The 22,417-nt window shown below is 40.1% G+C and overlaps 1 protein-coding gene across 4 annotated transcripts in view; it reads left to right on the top strand.

Annotated features, from left to right (window-relative positions):
- The window catches only part of znf653 (zinc finger protein 653), an 85,835-nt gene that overhangs the window by 57,357 nt on the left and 6,061 nt on the right, over positions 1-22,417 (top strand). The gene's annotated exons all lie outside the window — the stretch shown is intronic.

Here is a 22,417-nt window from a genome sequence, read left to right as displayed (position 1 = left end):
TTGACGCTTATGTAAGTTGATACCATTGACGTCCATGGACGTCCAAAATTTTTCCCATTCATTTTCAATGGGAATTTTTTTTTTTTCCCCAAATCAACAGAAAATGACTAGATATCAATAGGACGTTTCCCCCAAATGTGCCCCATTGCATTGCTGCTTATGGAGGGTGATGCCATTGACGTCCACGGACGTCCAAACTTCCCATTAATTCCAATGGCATTTCTTCATGTTTGTTCATTCTATTGATGCCAATGTACTTGGATTCCATTGACGCTTATGTAAGTTGATACCATTGACGTCCATGGACGTCCAAAATTTTTCCCATTCATTTTCAATGGGAAATTTTTTTTTTTCCCCAAATCAACAGAAAATGACTAGATATCATTAGGACGTGTCCCCCAAATGTCCCCGATTGGATTGCTGCATATGGAGGGTGATGCCATTGACGTCCATGGACGTCCAAACTTCCCATTTATTTCCAATGGCATTTCTTCATGTTTGTTCATTCTATTGATGCCAATGTACTTGGATTCCATTGACGCTTATGTAAGTTGATACCATTGACGTCCATGGACGTCCAAAATTTTTCCCATTCATTTTCAATGGGAATTTTTTTTTTTTCCCCAAATCAACAGAAAATGACTAGATATCATTAGGACGTGTCCCCCAAATGTCCCCGATTGCATTGCCGCTTATGGAGGGTGATGCCATTGACGTTCATGGACGTCCAAACTTCCCATTAAATCCCAATGGCATTTCTTCATGTTTGTTCATTCTATTGATGCCAATGTACTTGGATTCCATTGACGCTTATGTAAGTTGATACCATTGACGTCCATGGACGTCCAAAAATTTTCCCATTCATTTTCAATGGGAATTTTTTTTTTTCCCCCAAATCAACAGAAAATGACTAGATATCAATAGGACGTGTCCCCCAAATGTCCCCGATTGCATTGCTGCTTATGGAGGGTGATGCCATTGACGTCCACGGACGTCCAAACTTCCCATTTATTTCCAATGGCATTTCTTCATGTTTGTTCATTCTATTGATGCCAATGTACTTGGATTCCATTGACGCTTATGTAAGTTGATACCATTGACGTCCATGGACGTCCAAAATTTTTCCCATTCATTTTCAATGGGAATTTTTTTTTTTTCCCCAAATCAACAGAAAATGACTAGATATCAATAGGACATGTCCCCCAAATGTCCCCGATTGCATTGCCGCTTATGGAGGGTGATGCCATTGACGTCCATGGACGTCCAAACTTCCCATTAATTCCCAATGGCATTTCTTCATGTTTGTTCATTCTATTGATGCCAATGTACTTGGATTCCATTGACGCTTATGTAAGTTGATACCATTGACGTCCATGGACGTCCAAAATTTTTCCCATTCATTTTCAATGGGAATTTTTTTTTTTTCCCCAAATCAACAGAAAATGACTAGATATCAATAGGACATGTCCCCCAAATGTCCCCGATTGCATTGCCGCTTATGGAGGGTGATGCCATTGACGTCCATGGACGTCCAAACTTCCCATTAATTTCCAATGGCATTTCTTCATGTTTGTTCATTCTATTGATGCCAGTGTACTTGGATTCCATTGACGCTTATGTAAGTTGATACCATTGACGTCCATGGACGTCCAAAATTTTTCCCATTCATTTTCAATGGGAATTTTTTTTTTTTTCCACAAATCAACAGAAAATGACTAGATATCAATAGGACGTGTCCCCCAAATGTCTCCGATTGCATTAACAATTATGAAGGGTGCCGCCATTGACGTCCATGGACGTCCAATTCTCCAGTTCATTTCTAATGGCTTTTTGTTTTGTGCCAATGACTGGCATTATCATCCATTCTATTGATAGACCTGAGTGGGGCTAAGATCTGTATCTCCACAGAGGAAAGACCAAGGTGTGTAATTTCTCCCGAAATTGCAGTTTCTAGTTATTATTATTATGCAATGGTTTCTCCGCGTTTTTTCGGCGCGCCGCGCAGCCCGAACCGTACCACCGATCGGCACCGTTCAAGTATCGACATGACCGGAATTTTCGCGCGACGATGGGAATTTTTCAAACGACCCCGAAAAATTTTTCGTTCGCCCGTAAACGGCAATTTTCCGATTTTTTACAACTTTTTCAAAACGCTACTTGTCCTACAATTTTTGAGCAAATCACATAATTTGGACATCAAAAATTCCGGGACGGTGGGGGGCATAAAGATTGTATACAGAATTTGGAAAAAATTTACGGTTCTCCGGATATTTGCCAAAAACTATCCCATTCATTTCCAATGGGAAAAGTTCCCATTCACTTTCAATAGTATTTCCAATGGACTTTACATTGCATTGATGCCATTGACGGCCATGCATGTCGAATCTATTGATGCCAATGTACTTGGATTCATTTGACTATATGGATGTCGATGCCATTGACGGCCATGGACGTCCAAAATTTTTCCCATTCATTTTCAATGGGGAAAAAACTAAATTTCCCCAAATCAACAGAAAATGACCAGATATTAATAGGACGTATACCCCAAACGTCCCCAACTCCATTGACGCTTATGGGGGGTGCTGCCATTGACGTCCATGGACGTCCAAAATTTTTCCCATTCATTTTCAATGGGGAAAAAACTAAATTTCCCCAAATCATCAGAAAATGACCAGTTATCAATAGTACGTCTCCCCCAAACGTTCCGAACTCCATTGACGCTTATAGGGGGTGCTGCCATTGACGTCCATGGACAACAAAATTTCCATTCATTTCCAATGGCATTTCTTCATGTTTGTTCATTCTATTGATGCCAATGTACTTGGATTCCATTGACGCTTATGTAAGTTGATACCATTGACGTCCATGGACGTCCAAAATTTTTCCCATTCATTTTCAATGGGAATTTTTTTTTTTTTCCCCAAATCAACAGAAAATGACTAGATATCAATAGGACGTTTCCCCCAAATGTGCCCGATTGCATTGCTGCTTATGGAGGGTGATGCCATTGACGTCCACGGACGTCCAAACTTCCCATTAATTTCCAATGGCATTTCTTCATGTTTGTTCATTCTATTGATGCCAATGTACTTGGATTCCATTGACGCTTATGTAAGTTGATACCATTGACGTCCATGGACGTCCAAAATTTTTCCCATTCATTTTCAATGGGAAATTTTTTTTTTTCCTCAAATCAACAGAAAATGACTAGATATCATTAGGACGTGTCCCCCAAATGTCCCCGATTGCATTGCCGCTTATGGGGGGTGATGCCATTGACGTCCATGGACGTCCAAACTTCCCATTCATTTCCAAAGGCATTTCTTCATGTTTGTTCATTCTATTGATGCCAATGTACTTGGATTCCATTGACGCTTATGTAAGTTGATACCATTGACGTCCATGGACGTCCAAAATTTTTCCCATTCATTTTCAATGGGATTTTTTTTTTTTTCCCAAATCAACAGAAAATGACTAGATATCATTAGGACGTGTCCCCCAAATGTCCCCGATTGCATTGCCGCTTATGGAGGGTGATGCCATTGACGTTCATGGACGTCCAAACTTCCCATTCATTTCCAATGGCATTTCTTCATGTTTGTTCATTTTATTGATGCCAATGTACTTGGATTCCATTGACGCTTATGTAAGTTGATACCATTGACGTCCATGGACGTCCAAAATTTTTCCCATTCATTTTCAATGGGAAATTTTTTTTTTTTCCCAAATCAACAGAAAATGACTACATATCAATAGGACGTGTCCCCCAAACTTCCCCGATTCCATTAACAATTATGGAGGGTGCTGCCATTGACGGACATGGACGTCCAATTCTCCCAATCTTTTCTAATGGCTTTAACTTTGTTTAGTGCCAATGACTGGCATTATGGTCCATTCTATTGATAGACCTGAGTGGGGCTAAGATTTGTATCTCCACAGAGGAAAGACCAAGGTGTGTAATTTCTCCCGAAATTGCAGTTTCTAGTTATTATTATTATTCAATAATTGTTGACGTTTTTTTCGGCGCGCCGCGCAGCCCGAACCATACCTCCGATCGGTACCGTTCAAGTATCGGCACGACCGGAATTTTCGCGCGACAATGGGAATTTTTCAAACGGCCCCGAAAAATTTTCCGTTCGCCCGTAAACGGCAATTTTCCGAAAAATAAAAAAAGTTTAAAAATGTATCTAGTCCTACAATTTTTGACCAAATCACATAATTTGGGCATCAAAAATTCCGGGACGTTGAGGGGCATAAAAGTTGTATACAGAATTTGGCAAAAATTTACGGTTCCCCGGAAATTTGCCAAAAACTTTCCTATTCATTTTGAATGGAAAAAAACGCGCCCTTCACAGCCCGAACCGTTAGACCGATCGGCACCGTTCAAGTATCGGCACGACCGGAATTTTCGCGTGACACAGGAAACTTTACAAATGGCCCCGAAAATTTTTCCGTTCGTCCGTAAACGGCAATTTTCCATGAAAAAAAAAAAAGTTTCAAAATGTATCTAGTCCTACAATTTTTGACCAAATCACATAATTTGGGCATCAAAAATTCCGGGACGGTGAGGGGCATAAAAGTTGTATACAGAATTTGGAAAAAAATTACGCTTCCTCGGAAATTTGCCAAAAACTATCCCATTCATTTCGAATGGGAAAAGTCCCATTCACTTCCAATGGGATTTCCATAGAATTTACATTGCATTGATGCCATTGACGGCCATGCATGTCGAATCTACTGATGCCAATGTACTTGGATTCAATTGACTATATGGATGTCGATGCCATTGACTGCCACGGACGTCCAAAATTTTTCCCATTCATTTTCAATGGGGAAAAAACAAAATTTCCCCAAATAAACAGAAAATGGCCAGATATCAATAGGACGTGTCCCCCAAACTTCCCCAATTCCATTGACGCTTATGGGGGGTGCTGCCATTGACTTCCATGGACGTCCAAAATTTTCCCCATTCATTTTCAATGGGGAAAAAACTAAATTTCTCCAAATCGACAGAAAATGACCAGATATCAATAGGACGTATACCCCAAACGTCCCCAACTCCATTGACGCTTATGGGGGGTGCTGCCATTGACATCCATGGACGTCCAAAATTTTTCCCATTCATTTTCAATGGGGAAAAAACTAAATTTCTCCAAATCGACAGAAAATGACCAGATATCAATAGGACGTATACCCCAAACGTCCCCAACTCCATTGACGCTTATGGGGGGTGCTGCCATTGACATCCATGGACGTCCAAAAATTTTCCCATTCATTTTCAATGGGAATTTTTTTTTTTCCCCCAAATCAACAGAAAATGACTAGATATCAATAGGACGTGTCCCCCAAATGTCCCCGATTGCATTGCTGCTTATGGAGGGTGATGCCATTGACGTCCAGGGACGTCCAAACTTCCCATACATTTCCAATGGCATTTCTTCATGTTTGTTCATTCTATTGATGCCAATGTACTTGGATTCCATTGACGCTTATGTAAGTTGACACCATTGACGTCCATGGACGTCCAAAATTTTTCCCATTCATTTTCAATGGGAAATTTTTTTTCTTCTCCCAAATCAAAAGAAAATGACTAAATATCAATAGGACGTGTCCCCCAAATGTCCCCGATTGTATTGCTGCTTATGGAGGGTGATGCCATTGACGTCCATGGACGTCCAAACTTCCCATTAATTTCTAATGGCATTTCTTCATGTTTGTTCATTCTATTGATGCCAATGTACTTGGTATCCATTGACGCTTATGTAAGTTGATACCATTGACGTCCATGGACGTCCAAAATTTTTCCCATTCATTTTCAATGGGAATTTTTTTTTTTTCCCCAAATCAACAGAAAATGACTAGATATCAATAGGACGTGTCCCCCAAATGTCCCCGATTGTATTGCTGCTTATGGAGGGTGATGCCATTGACGTCCATGGACGTCCAAACTTCCCATTAATTTCTAATGGCATTTCTTCATGTTTGTTCATTCTATTGATGCCAATGTACTTGGTATCCATTGACGCTTATGTAAGTTGATACCATTGACGTCCATGGACGTCCAAAAACTATCCCATTCATTTCGAATGGGAAAAGTCCCATTCACTTCCAATGGGATTTCCAATGGAATTTACATTGCATTGATGCCATTGACGGCCATGCATGTCGAATCTACTGATGCCAATGTACTTGGATTCAATTGACTATATAGATGTCGATGCCATTGACTGCCATGGACGTCCAAAATTTTTCCCATTCATTTTCAATGGGGAAAAAACAAAATTACCCCAAATCAACAGAAAATGACCAGATATCAATAGGACGTGTCCCCCAAACTTCCCCAATTCCATTGACGCTTATGAAGGGTGCCGCCATTGACTTCCATGGACGTCCAAAATTTTTCCCATTCATTTTCAATGGGGAAAAAACTAAATTTCTCCAAATCAACAGAAAATGACCAGATATCAATAGGACGTATATCCCAAACGTCCCCAATTATATTGACGCTTATGGGGGGTGCTGCCATTGACGTCCATGGACGTCCAAAATTTTACCCATTCATTTTCAATGGGAATTTTTTTTTTTTCCCCAAATCAACAGAAAATGACTAGATATCAATAGGACGTGTCCCCCAAATGTCCCCGATTGCATTGCTGCTTATGGAGGGTGATGCCATTGACGTCCAGGGACGTCCAAACTTCCCATTCATTACCAATGGCATTTCTTCATGTTTGTTCATTCTTTTGATGCTAATGTACTTGGATTCCATTGACGCTTATGTAAGTTGATACCATTGACGTCCATGGACGTCCAAAATTTTACCCATTCATTTTCAATGGGATTTTTTTTTTTTTCCCCAAATCAACAGAAAATGACTAGATATCAATAGGACCTGTCCCCCAAATGACCCCGATTGCATTGCTGCTTATGGAGGGGGATGCCATTGACGTCCAGGGACGTCCAAACTTCCCATTCATTTCCAATGGCATTTCTTCATGTTTGTTCATTCTTTTGATGCCAATGTACTTGGATTCCATTGACGCTTATGTAAGTTGATACCATTGACGTCCATGGACGTCCAAAAATTTTCCCATTCATTTTCAATGGGAATTTTTTTTTTTTCCCAAATCAACAGAAAATGACTAGATATCATTAGGACGTGTCCCCCAAATGTCCCCGATTGCATTGCCGCTTATGGGGGGTGATGCCATTGACGTCCATGGACGTCCAAACTTCCCATTCATTTCCAAAGGCATTTCTTCATGTTTGTTCATTCTATTGATGCCAATGTACTTGGATTCCATTGACGCTTATGTAAGTTGATACCATTGACGTCCATGGACGTCCAAAAATTTTCCCATTCATTTTCAATGGGAATTTTTTTTTTTCCCCAAATCAACAGAAAATGACTAGATATCAATAGGACGTGTCCCCCAAATGTCCCCAATTGCATTGCTGCTTATGGAGGGTGATGCCATTGACGTCCAGGGACGTCCAAACTTCCCATTCATTTCCAATGGCATTTCTTCATGTTTGTTCATTCTATTGATGCCAATGTACTTGGATTCCATTGACGCTTATGTAAGTTGATACCAGTGACGTCCATGGACGTCCAAAATTTTTCCCATTCATTTTCAATGGGAAATTTTTTTTTTTCCCCAAATCAACAGAAAATGACTAGATATCAATAGGACGTTTCCCCCAAATGTGCCCGATTGCATTGCTGCTTATGGAGGGTGATGCCATTGACGTCCACGGACGTCCAAACTTCCCATTCATTTCCAATGGCATTTCTTAATGATTGTTCATTCTATTGATGCCAATATACTTGGATTCCATTGACGCTTATGTAAGTTGATACCATTGACGTCCATGGACGTCCAAAATTTTTCCCATTCATTTTCAATGGGAATTTTTTTTTTTTTCCCCGAATCAACAGAAAATGACTAGATATCAATAGGACGTTTCCCCCAAATGTGCCCCATTGCATTGCTGCTTATGGAGGGTGATGCCATTGACGTCCACGGACGTCCAAACTTCCCATTAATTCCAATGGCATTTCTTCATTTTTGTTCATTCTATTGATGCCAATGTACTTGGATTCCATTGACGCTTATGTAAGTTGATACCATTGACGTCCATGGACGTCCAAAATTTTTCCCATTCATTTTCAATGGGAATTTTTTTTTTTTCCCCAAATCAACAGAAAATGACTAGATATCATTAGGACGTGTCCCCCAAATGTCCCCGATTGGATTGCTGCATATGGAGGGTGATGCCATTGACGTCCATGGACGTCCAAACTTCCCATTTATTTCCAATGGCATTTCTTCATGTTTGTTCATTCTATTGATGCCAATGTACTTGGATTCCATTGACGCTTATGTAAGTTGATACCATTGACGTCCATGGACGTCCAATATTTTTCCCATTCATTTTCAATGGGAATTTTTTTTTTTCCCCAAATCAACAGAAAATGACTAGATATCATTAGGACGTGTCCCCCAAATGTCCCCGATTGCATTGCCGCTTATGGAGGGTGATGCCATTGACGTTCATGGACGTCCAAACTTCCCATTAAATCCCAATGGCATTTCTTCATGTTTGTTCATTCTATTGATGCCAATGTACTTGGATTCCATTGACGCTTATGTAAGTTGATACCAGTGACGTCCATGGACGTCCAAAATTTTTCCCATTCATTTTCAATGGGAAATTTTTTTTTTTCCCCAAATCAACAGAAAATGACTAGATATCAATAGGACGTTTCCCCCAAATGTGCCCGATTGCATTGCTGCTTATGGAGGGTGATGCCATTGACGTCCACTGACGTCCAAACTTCCCATTCATTTCCAATGGCATTTCTTAATGATTGTTCATTCTATTGATGCCAATATACTTGGATTCCATTGACGCTTATGTAAGTTGATACCATTGACGTCCATGGACGTCCAAAATTTTTCCCATTCATTTTCAATGGGAATTTTTTTTTTTTCCCCAAATCAACAGAAAATGACTAGATATCAATAGGACGTTTCCCCCAAATGTGCCCCATTGCATTGCTGCTTATGGAGGGTGATGCCATTGACGTCCACGGACGTCCAAACTTCCCATTAATTCCAATGGCATTTCTTCATGTTTGTTCATTCTATTGATGCCAATGTACTTGGATTCCATTGACGCTTATGTAAGTTGATACCATTGACGTCCATGGACGTCCAAAATTTTTCCCATTCATTTTCAATGGGAAATTTTTTTTTTTCCCCAAATCAACAGAAAATGACTAGATATCATTAGGACGTGTCCCCCAAATGTCCCCGATTGGATTGCTGCATATGGAGGGTGATGCCATTGACGTCCATGGACGTCCAAACTTCCCATTTATTTCCAATGGCATTTCTTCATGTTTGTTCATTCTATTGATGCCAATGTACTTGGATTCCATTGACGCTTATGTAAGTTGATACCATTGACGTCCATGGACGTCCAAAATTTTTCCCATTCATTTTCAATGGGAATTTTTTTTTTTTCCCCAAATCAACAGAAAATGACTAGATATCATTAGGACGTGTCCCCCAAATGTCCCCGATTGCATTGCCGCTTATGGAGGGTGATGCCATTGACGTTCATGGACGTCCAAACTTCCCATTAAATCCCAATGGCATTTCTTCATGTTTGTTCATTCTATTGATGCCAATGTACTTGGATTCCATTGACGCTTATGTAAGTTGATACCATTGACGTCCATGGACGTCCAAAAATTTTCCCATTCATTTTCAATGGGAATTTTTTTTTTTCCCCCAAATCAACAGAAAATGACTAGATATCAATAGGACGTGTCCCCCAAATGTCCCCGATTGCATTGCTGCTTATGGAGGGTGATGCCATTGACGTCCACGGACGTCCAAACTTCCCATTTATTTCCAATGGCATTTCTTCATGTTTGTTCATTCTATTGATGCCAATGTACTTGGATTCCATTGACGCTTATGTAAGTTGATACCATTGACGTCCATGGACGTCCAAAATTTTTCCCATTCATTTTCAATGGGAATTTTTTTTTTCTTCCCCAAATCAACAGAAAATGACTAGATATCATTAGGACGTGTCCCCCAAATGTCCCCGATTGCATTGCCGCTTATGGAGGGTGATGCCATTGACGTTCATGGACGTCCAAACTTCCCATTAAATCCCAATGGCATTTTTTCATGTTTGTTCATTCTATTGATGCCAATGTACTTGGATTCCATTGACGCTTATGTAAGTTGATACCATTGACGTCCATGGACGTCCAAATTTTTCCCATTCATTTTCAATGGCAAAAACAAAAAATGTCCCCAAATCAGTAGGAAATCACCAGATATCAATAGGACCTTTACCCCAAATGTCCCCGATAGCATTGATGCTTATGGAGGGTGATGCCATTGACGTCCATGGACGTCCAAATTTTTCCCATTCATTTTCAATGGGGAAAAAAAAAAAAATTCCCAAATCAACAGAAAATGACCAGATATCAATAGGACTTGTCCCCTAAACGTCTCCGACTCTATTGACGCTTATGGAGGGTGCTGCCATTGACGGACATGGACGTCCAATTCTCCCAATCTTTTCTAATGCCTTTAACTTTGTTTAGTGCTAATGACTGGCATTATGGTCCATTCTATTGATAGACCTGAGTGGGGCTAAGATTTGTATCTCCACAGAGGAAAGACCAAGGTGTGTAATTTCTCCTGAAATTGCAGTTTCTAGTTTCTCCCGAAATTGCAGTTTCTAGTTATTATTATTATTATTCAATAATTCTCCGCGTTTTTTTGAGCCAACGCACAGCCCAAACCGTAGCACCGATCGGCACCGTTGAAGTATCGGCACGACCGGATTTTTCGCGTGACGATGGGAATTTTTCAAACCGCCACGAAAAATTTTCCGTTCGCCCGTAAACGGCAATTTTCCGAAAAATAAAAAAAGTTTCAAAATGTATCTAGTCCTACAATTTTTGACCAAATCACATAATTTGGGCATCAAAAATTCCGGGACGTTGAGGGGCATAAAAGTTGTATACAGAATTTGGCAAAAATTTACGGTTCCCCGGAAATTTGCCAAAAACTTTCCTATTCATTTTGAATGGAAAAAAAACGCGCGCTTCACAGCCCGAACCGTTAGACCGATCGGCACCGTTCAAGTATCGGCACGACCGGAATTTTCGCGTGACACAGGAAACTTTACAAATGGCCCCGAAAATTTTTCCGTTCGTCCGTAAACGGCAATTTTCCATGAAAAAAAAAAAAGTTTCAAAATGTATCTAGTCCTACAATTTTTGACCAAATCACATAATTTGGGCATCAAAAATTCCGGGACGGTGAGGGGCATAAAAGTTGTATACAGAATTTGGAAAAAAATTACGCTTCCTCGGAAATTTGCCAAAAACTATCCCATTCATTTCGAATGGGAAAAGTCCCATTCACTTCCAATGGGATTTCCATAGAATTTACATTGCATTGATGCCATTGACGGCCATGCATGTCGAATCTACTGATGCCAATGTACTTGGATTCAATTGACTATATGGATGTCGATGCCATTGACTGCCACGGACGTCCAAAATTTTTCCCATTCATTTTCAATGGGGAAAAAACAAAATTTCCCCAAATAAACAGAAAATGGCCAGATATCAATAGGACGTGTCCCCCAAACTTCCCCAATTCCATTGACGCTTATGGGGGGTGCTGCCATTGACTTCCATGGACGTCCAAAATTTTCCCCATTCATTTTCAATGGGGAAAAAACTAAATTTCTCCAAATCGACAGAAGATGACCAGATATCAATAGGACGTATACCCCAAACGTCCCCAACTCCATTGACGCTTATGGGGGGTGCTGCCATTGACATCCATGGACGTCCAAAATTTTTCCCATTCATTTTCAATGGGGAAAAAACTAAATTTCTCCAAATCGACAGAAAATGACCAGATATCAATAGGACGTATACCCCAAACGTCCCCAACTCCATTGACGCTTATGGGGGGTGCTGCCATTGACATCCATGGACGTCCAAAAATTTTCCCATTCATTTTCAATGGGAAATTTTTTTTTTCTCCCCCAAATCAACAGAAAATGACTAGATATCAATAGGACGTGTCCCCCAAATGTCCCCGATTGCATTGCTGCTTATGGAGGGTGATGCCATTGACGTCCAGGGACGTCCAAACTTCCCATACATTTCCAATGGCATTTCTTCATGTTTGTTCATTCTATTGATGCCAATGTACTTGGATTCCATTGACGCTTATGTAAGTTGACACCATTGACGTCCATGGACGTCCAAAATTTTTCCCATTCATTTTCAATGGGAAATTTTTTTTCTTCTCCCAAATCAAAAGAAAATGACTAAATATCAATAGGACGTGTCCCCCAAATGTCCCCGATTGTATTGCTGCTTATGGAGGGTGATGCCATTGACGTCCATGGACGTCCAAACTTCCCATTAATTTCTAATGGCATTTCTTCATGTTTGTTCATTCTATTGATGCCAATGTACTTGGTATCCATTGACGCTTATGTAAGTTGATACCATTGACGTCCATGGACGTCCAAAATTTTTCCCATTCATTTTCAATGGGAATTTTTTTTTTTCCCCAAATCAACAGAAAATGACTAGATATCAATAGGACGTGTCCCCCAAATGTCCCCGATTGTATTGCTGCTTATGGAGGGTGATGCCATTGACGTCCATGGACGTCCAAACTTCCCATTAATTTCTAATGGCATTTCTTCATGTTTGTTCATTCTATTGATGCCAATGTACTTGGTATCCATTGACGCTTATGTAAGTTGATACCATTGACGTCCATGGACGTCCAAAATTTTTCCCATTCATTTTCAATGGGAATTTTTTTTTTTTCCCCAAATCAACAAAAAATGACCAGATATCAATAGGACGTGTACCCCAAATGTCCCCGATTGTATTGCTGCTTATGGAGGGTGATGCCATTGACGTCCATGGACGTCCAAACTTCCCATTAATTTCTAATGGCATTTCTTCATGTTTGTTCATTCTATTGATGCCAATGTACTTGGTATCCATTGACGCTTATGTAAGTTGATACCATTGACGTCCATGGACGTCCAAAATTTTTCCCATTCATTTTCAATGGGAATTTTTTTTTTTTGCCCAAATCAACAAAAAATGACCATATATCAATAGGACGTGTACCCCAAATGTCCCCGATTGTATTGCTGCTTATGGAGGGTGATGCCATTGAGGTCTATGGACGTCCAAACTTCCCATTAATTTCTAATGGCATTTCTTCATGTTTGTTCATTCTATTGATGCCAATGTACTTGGTATCCATTGACGCTTATGTAAGTTGATACAATTGACGTCCATGGACGTCCAAAATTTTTCCCATTCATTTTCAATGGGAATTTTTTTTTTTTCCCCAAATCAACAAAAAATGACCAGATATCAATAGGACGTGTCCCCCAAATGTCCCCGATTGTATTGCTGCTTATGGAGGGTGATGCCATTGACGTCCATGGACGTCCAAACTTCCCATTAATTTCTAATGGCATTTCTTCATGTTTGTTCATTCTATTGATGCCAATGTACTTGGTATCCATTGACGCTTATGTAAGTTGATACCATTGACGTCCATGGACGTCCAAAATTTTTCCCATTCATTTTCAATGGGAATTTTTTTTTTTTGCCCAAATCAACAAAAAATGACCAGATATCAATAGGACATGTACCCCAAATGTCCCCAATTACAATGATGCTTATGGAGGGTGCTGCCATTGACGGCCATGGACGTCCAACTCTCCCAATCTTTTCTAATAGCTTTTACTTTGTTTAGTGCCATTGACTGGCATTATGGTCCATTCTATTGATAGACCTGAGTGGGGCTAAGATTTGTATCTCCACAGAGGAAAGACCAAGGTGTAATTTCTCCCGAAATTGCAGTTTCTAGTTATTATTACCTTGGTCTTTCTGAAAGAAAGAACAAGGTATTGTTATTGTGCAACTTTATTGTACTTATTATTTATTCATCTTATTCTCCGCGTTTTTTTGAGCCAACGCACAGCCCAAACCGTAGCACCGATCGGCACAGTTCAAGTATCGGCACGACCGGAATTTTCGCGTGACGATGGGAATTTTTCAAACCGCCACGAAAAATTTTCCGTTCGCCCGTAAACGGCAATTTTCCGAAAAATAAAAAAAGTTTCAAAATGTATCTAGTCCTACAATTTTTGACCAAATCACATAATTTGGGCATCAAAAATTCCGGGACGGTGAGGGGCATAAAAGTTGTATACAGAATTTGGCAAAAATTTACGGTTCCCCGGAAATTTGCCAAAAACTTTCCTATTCATTTTGAATGGAAAAAAAACGCGCGCTTCACAGCCCGAACCGTTAGACCGATCGGCACCGTTCAAGTATCGGCACGACCGGAATTTTCGCGTGACACAGGAAACTTTACAAATGGCCCCGAAAAATTTTCCGTTCGTCCGTAAACGGCAATTTTCCGTGAAAAAAAAAAAAGTTTCAAAATGTATCTAGTCCTACAATTTTTGACCAAATCAAATAATTTGGGCATCAAAAATTCCGGGACGGTGAGGGGCATAAAAGTTGTATACAGAATTTGGAAAAAAATTACGCTTCCTCGGAAATTTGCCAAAAACTATCCCATTCATTTCGAATGGGAAAAGTTCCCATTCACTTCCAATGGGATTTCCAACGGAATTTACATTGCATTGATGCCATTGACAGCCATGCATGTCGAATCTACTGATGCCAATGTACTTGGATTCAATTGACTATATAGATGTCGATGCCATTGACTGCCATGGACGTCCAAAATTTTTCCCATTCATTTTCAATGGGGAAAAAACAAAATTACCCCAAATCAACAGAAAATGACCAGATATCAATAGGACGTGTCCCCCAAACTTCCCCAATTCCATTGACGCTTATGAAGGGTGCCGCCATTGACTTACATGGACGTCCAAAATTTTTCCCATTCATTTTCAATGGGGAAAAAACTAAATTTCTCCAAATCAACAGAAAATGACCAGATATCAATAGGACGTATATCCCAAACGTCCCCAATTCCATTGACGCTTATGGGGGGTGCTGCCATTGACGTCCATGGACGTCCAAAATTTTACCCATTCATTTTCAATGGGAAATTTTTTTTTTTCCCCAAATCAACAGAAAATGACTAGATATCATTAGGACCTGTCCCCCAAATGTCCCCGATTGCATTACCGCTTATGGAGGGTGATGCCATTGACGTCCATGGACGTCCAAACTTCCCATTCTTTTCCAATGGCATTTCTTCATGTTTGTTCATTCTATTGATGCCAATGTACTTGGATTCCATTGACGGTTATGTAAGTTGATACCATTGACGTCCATGGACGTCCAAAATTTTTCCCATTCATTTTCAATGGGAATTTTTTTTTTTTTCCCCAAATCAACAGAAAATGACTAGATATCATTAGGACGTGTCCCCCAAATGTCCCCGATTGCATTGCCGCTTATGGAGGGTGATGCCATTGACTTTCATGGACGTCCAAACTTCCCATTAAATCCCAATGGCATTTCTTCATGTTTGTTCATTCTATTGATGCCAATGTACTTGGATTCCATTGACGCTTATGTAAGTTGATACCATTGACGTCCATGGACGTCCAAAAATTTTCCCATTCATTTTCAATGGGAATTTTTTTTTTGTCCCCAAATCAACAGAAAATGACTAGATATCATTAGGACGTGTCCCCCAAATGTCCCCGATTGCATTGCCGCTTATGGAGGGTGATGCCATTGACGTTCATGGACGTCCAAACTTCCCATTAAATCCCAATGGCATTTCTTCATGTTTGTTCATTCTATTGATGCCAATGTACTTGGATTCCATTGACGCTTATGTAAGTTGATACCATTGACGTCCATGGACGTCCAAAATTTTTCCCATTCATTTTCAATGGGAATTTTTTTTTTCCCCCCAAATCAACAGAAAATGACTAGATATCAATAGGACGTGTCCCCCAAATGTCCCCGATTGCATTGCCGCTTATGGGGGGTGATGCCATTGACGTCCATGGACGTCCAAACTTCCCATTCATTTCCAAAGGCATTTCTTCATGTTTGTTCATTCTATTGATGCCAATGTACTTGGATTCCATTGACGCTTATGTAAGTTGATACCATTGACGTCCATGGACGTCCAAAATTTTTCCCATTCATTTTCAATGGGATTTTTTTTTTTTTTCCCAAATCAACAGAAAATGACTAGATATCATTAGGAAGTGTCCCCCAAATGTCCCCGATTGCATTGCCGCTTATGGAGGGTGATGCCATTGACGTTCATGGACGTCCAAACTTCCCATTCATTTCCAATGGCATTTCTTCATGTTTGTTCATTTTATTGATGCCAATGTACTTGGATTCCATTGACGCTTATGTAAGTTGATACCATTGACGTCCATGGACGTCCAAAATTTTTCCCATTCATTTTCAATGGGAATTTTTTTTTTTTTTCCCAAATCAACAGAAAATGACTAGATATCAATAGGACGTGTCCCCCAAACTTCCCCGATTCCATTAACAATTATGGAGGGTGCTGCCATTGACGGACATGGACGTCCAATTCTCCCAATCTTTTCTTATGCCTTTAACTTTGTTTAGTGCTAATGACTGGCATTATGGTCCATTCTATTGATAGACCTGAGTGGGGCTAAGATTTGTATCTCCACAGAGGAAAGACCAAGGTGTGTAATTTCTCCCGAAATTGCAGTTTCTAGTTATTATTCATCTTATTCTCCGCGTTTTTTTGAGCCAACGCACAGCCCAAACCGTAGCACCGATCGGCACCGTTCAAGTATCGGCACGACCGGATTTTTCGTGTGACGATGGGAATTTTTCAAACCGCCACGAAAAATTTTCCGTTCGCCCGCAAACGGCAATTTTCCGAAAAATAAAAAAAGTTTCAAAATGTATCTAGTCCTACAATTTTTGACCAAATCACATAATTTGGGCATCAAAAATTCCGGGACGGTGAGGGGCATAAAAGTTGTATACAGAATTTGGCAAAAATTTACGGTTCCCCGGAAATTTGCCAAAAACTTTCCTATTCATTTTGAATGGAAAAAAAACGCGCGCTTCACAGCCCGAACCGTTAGACCGATCGGCACCGTTCAAGTATCGGCACGACCGGAATTTTCGCGTGACACAGGAAACTTTACAAATGGCCCCGAAAATTTTTCCGTTCGTCCGTAAACGGCAATTTTCCGTGAAAAAAAAAAAAGTTTCAAAATGTATCTAGTCCTACAATTTTTGACCAAATCACATAATTTGGGCATCAAAAATTCCGGGACGGTGAGGGGCATAAAAGTTGTATACAGAATTTGGAAAAAAATTACGCTTCCTCGGAAATTTGCCAAAAACTATCCCATTCATTTCGAATGGGAAAAGTCCCATTCACTTCCAATGGGATTTCCAATGGAATTTACATTGCATTGATGCCATTGACGGCCATGCATGTCGAATCTACTGATGCCAATGTACTTGGATTCAATTGACTATATGGATGTCGATGCCATTGTCTGCCATGGACGTCCAAAATTTTTCCCATTCATTTTCAATGGGGAAAAAACAAAATTACCCCAAATCAACAGAAAATGACCAGATATCAATAGGACGTGTCCCCCAAACTTCCCCAATTCCATTGACGCTTATGAAGGGTGCCGCCATTGACTTACATGGACGTCAAAAATTTTTCCCATTCATTTTCAATGGGGAAAAAACTAAATTTCTCCAAATCAACAGAAAATGACCAGATATCAATAGGACGTATATCCCAAACGTCCCCAATTCCATTGACGCTTATGGGGGGTGCTGCCATTGACGTCCATGGACGTCCAAAATTTTACCCATTCATTTTCAATGGGAAATTTTTTTTTTTCCCCAAATCAACAGAAAATTACTAGATATCAATAGGACCTGTCCCCCAAATGTCCCCGATTGCATTGCTGCTTATGGAGGGTGATGCCATTGACGTCCAGGGACGTCCAAACTTCCCATTCATTTCCAATGGCATTTCTTCATGTTTGTTCATTCTTTTGATGCCAATGTACTTGGATTCCATTGACGCTTATGTAAGTTTATACCATTGACGTCCATGGACGTCCAAAATTTTTCCCATTCATTTTCAATGGGAATTTTTTTTTTTTTCCCCAAATCAACAGAAAATGACTAGATATCAATAGGACGTTTCCCCCAAATGTGCCCGATTGCATTGCTGCTTATGGAGGGTGATGCCATTGACGTCCACGGACGTCCAAACTTCCCATTCATTTCCAATGGCATTTCTTCATGTTTGTTCATTCTATTGATGCCAATGTACTTGGATTCCATTGACGCTTATGTAAGTTGATACCATTGACGTCCATGGACGTCCAAAATTTTTCCCATTCATTTTCAATGGGAATTTTTTTTTTTTCCCCAAATCAACAGAAAATGACTAGATATCATTAGGACGTGTCCCCCAAATGTCCCCGATTGCATTGCCGCTTATGGGGGGTGATGCCATTGACGTCCATGGACGTCCAAACTTCCCATTAAATACCAATGGCATTTCTTCATGTTTGTTCATTCTTTTGATGCCAATGTACTTGGATTCCATTGACGCTTATGTAAGTTTATACCATTGACGTCCATGGACGTCCAAAATTTTTCCCATTCATTTTCAATGGGAATTTTTTTTTTTTCCCCAAATCAACAGAAAATGACTAGATATCAATAGGACGTTTCCCCCAAATGTGCCCGATTGCATTGCTGCTTATGGAGGGTGATGCCATTGACGTCCACGGACGTCCAAACTTCCCATTCATTTCCAATGGCATTTCTTCATGTTTGTTCATTCTATTGATGCCAATGTACTTGGATTCCATTGACGCTTATGTAAGTTGATACCATTGACGTCCATGGACGTCCAAAATTTTTCCCATTCATTTTCAATGGGAATTTTTTTTTTTTTCCCCAAATCAACAGAAAATGACTAGATATCATTAGGACGTGTCCCCCAAATGTCCCCGATTGCATTGCCGCTTATGGGGGGTGATGCCATTGACGTCCATGGACGTCCAAACTTCCCATTCATTTCCAAAGGCATTTCTTCATGTTTGTTCATTCTATTGATGCCAATGTACTTGGATTCCATTCACGCTTATGTAAGTTGATACCATTGACGTCCATGGACGTCCAAAATTTTTCCCATTCATTTTCAATGGGATTTTTTTTTTTTTCCCCAAATCAACAGAAAATGACTAGATATCATTAGGACGTGTCCCCCAAATGTCCCCGATTGCATTGCCGCTTATGGAGGGTGATGCCATTGACGTTCATGGACGTCCAAACTTCCCATTCATTTCCAATGGCATTTCTTCATGTTTGTTCATTTTATTGATGCCAATGTACTTGGATTCCATTGACGCTTATGTAAGTTGATACCATTGACGTCCATGGACGTCCAAAATTTTTCCCATTCATTTTCAATGGGAATTTTTTTTTTTTCCCAAATCAACAGAAAATGACTAGATATCAATAGGACGTGTCCCCCAAACTTTCCCGATTCCATTAACAATTATGGAGGGTGCTGCCATTGACGGACATGGACGTCCAATTCTCCCAATCTTTTCTAATGGCTTTAACTATGTTTAGTGCCAATGACTGGCATTATGATCCATTCTATTGATAGACCTGAGTGGGGCTAAGATCTGTATCTCCACAGAGGAAAGACCAAGGTGTGTAATTTCTCCCGAAATTGCAGTTTCTAGTTCTTATTATTATTTATTCATCTTATTCTCCGCGTTTTTTTGAGCCAACGCACAGCCCAAACCGTAGCCCCGATCGGCACCGTTCAAGTATCGGCATGACCGGAATTTTCGCGTGACGATGGGAATTTTTCAAAACGCCACGAAAAATTTTCCGTTCACCCGTAAACGGCAATTTTCCGAAAAAAAAAAAAAGTTTAAAAATGTATCTAGTCCTACAATTTTTGACCAAATCACATAATTTGGGTATCAAAAATTCCGGGACGGTGAGGGGCATAAAAGTTGTATACAGAATTTGGCAAAAATTTACGGTTCCCCGGAAATTTGCCAAAAACTTTCCTATTCATTTTGAATGGAAAAAAAACGCGCGCTTCACAGCCCGAACCGTTAGACCGATCGGCACCGTTCAAGTATCGGCACAACCGGAATTTTCGCGTGACACAGGAAACTTTACAAATGGCCCCGAAAATTTTTCCGTTCGTCCGTAAACGGCAATTTTCCGTGAAAAAAAAAAAAGTTTCAAAATGTATCTAGTCCTACAATTTTTGACCAAATCAAATAATTTGGGCATCAAAAATTCCGGGACGGTGAGGGGCATAAAAGTTGTATACAGAATTTGGAAAAAAATTACGCTTCCTCGGAAATTTGCCAAAAACTATCCCATTCATTTCGAATGGGAAAAGTCCCATTCACTTCCAATGGGATTTCCAATGGAATTTACATTGCATTGATGCCATTGACGGCCATGCATGTCGAATCTACTGATGCCAATGTACTTGGATTCAACTGACTATATAGATGTCGATGCCATTGACTGCCATGGACGTCCAAAATTTTTCCCATTCATTTTCAATGGGGAAAAAACAAAATTACCCCAAATCAACAGAAAATGACCAGATATCAATAGGACGTGTCCCCCAAACTTCCCCAATTCCATTGACGCTTATGAAGGGTGCCGCCATTGACTTACATGGACGTCCAAAATTTTTCCCATTCATTTTCAATGGGGAAAAAACTAAATTTCTCCAAATCAACAGAAAATGACCAGATATCAATAGGACGTATATCCCAAACGTCCCCAATTCCATTGACGCTTATGGGGGGTGCTGCCATTGACGTCCATGGACGTCCAAAATTTTACCCATTCATTTTCAATGGGAAATTTTTTTTTTTCCCCAAATCAACAGAAAATGACTAGATATCAATAGGACCTGTCCCCCAAATGTCCCCGATTGCATTGCTTCTTATGGAGGGTGATGCCATTGACGTCCAGGGACGTCCAAACTTCCCATTCATTTCCAATGGCATTTCTTCATGTTTGTTCATTCTTTTGATGCCAATGTACTTGGATTCCATTGACGGTTATGTAAGTTGATACCATTGACGTCCATGGACGTCCAAAATTTTTCCCATTCATTTTCAATGGGAATTTTTTTTTTTTTCCCAAATCAACAGAAAATGACTAGATATCATTAGGACGTGTCCCCCAAATGTCCCCGATTGCATTGCCGCTTATGGGGGGTGATGCCATTGACGTTCATGGACGTCCAAACTTCCCATTCATTTCCAATGGCATTTCTTCATGTTTGTTCATTTTATTGATGCCAATGTACTTGGATTCCATTGACGCTTATGTAAGTTGATACCATTGACGTCCATGGACGTCCAAAATTTTTCCCATTCATTTTCAATGGGAATTTTTTTTTTTTTCCCCAAATCAACAGAAAATGACTAGATATCATTAGGACGTGTCCCCCAAACTTCCCCGATTCCATTAACAATTATGAAAGGTGCCGCCATTGACGTCCATGGACGTCCAATTCTCCCAATCTTTTCTAATGGCTTTAACTTTGTTTAGTGCCAATGACTGGCATTATGGTCCATTCTATTGATAGACCTGAGTGGGGCTAAGATTTGTATCTCCACAGAGGAAAGACCAAGGTGTGTAATTTCTCCCGAAATTGCAGTTTCTAGTATTAATTCAAAAGTGAGATAATTTGACCGATGACACAAAATGACATCCATTATTTACTGTAGCGTAGCAGTGGATGCTAGGAGGCATGTTGGATGACAACAGTGTCGAGAGCATGTGGCACCAGAGGTTGACTGTCTCCCCCAAGGGAGCAGTGATGGCCAAATGAAGGTTCTTGAAGCGGTGGTTCATTTGGTGTTATGACAGTCTTATGATGCCGATGTCAAATAAAGTGTTACCGGTTAATATCTTTTGGTGTAAATATCCCATAATACAGTGTGGACAGCTGCAGCTTATAGTCCGGTGCGGCCTATCTATGAACAAATTCCATTTTCGTGTCAAATTTGGTGGGGGGCGGCTTATAGTCAGGTGCGCCTTATAGTCCGAAAATGACGGTGTATATATTTACCCTCAATAACACGGTCTAGTTGATAGTTGATTTTTCTTCCCATAGTATTTAACTCATTGCCTTTTATTGGCAAGGATAGATGTACAATTCATTTAAACTGAGAGGACTGTTTGTTAATGCAATTTTCAGTCTCATCGATGGCGCTCGATGTCCAATTCATTTTGATGGGAAAGTGCAAATTTCCCCTTCCCAGTCAAAATGGATTA

Source organism: Corythoichthys intestinalis, chromosome 16 (genome assembly GCF_030265065.1).
Source record: "Corythoichthys intestinalis isolate RoL2023-P3 chromosome 16, ASM3026506v1, whole genome shotgun sequence".
Taxonomy (NCBI): Eukaryota; Metazoa; Chordata; class Actinopteri; order Syngnathiformes; family Syngnathidae; genus Corythoichthys; species Corythoichthys intestinalis.
This window is presented reverse-complemented; position numbering and strand designations above follow the sequence as displayed.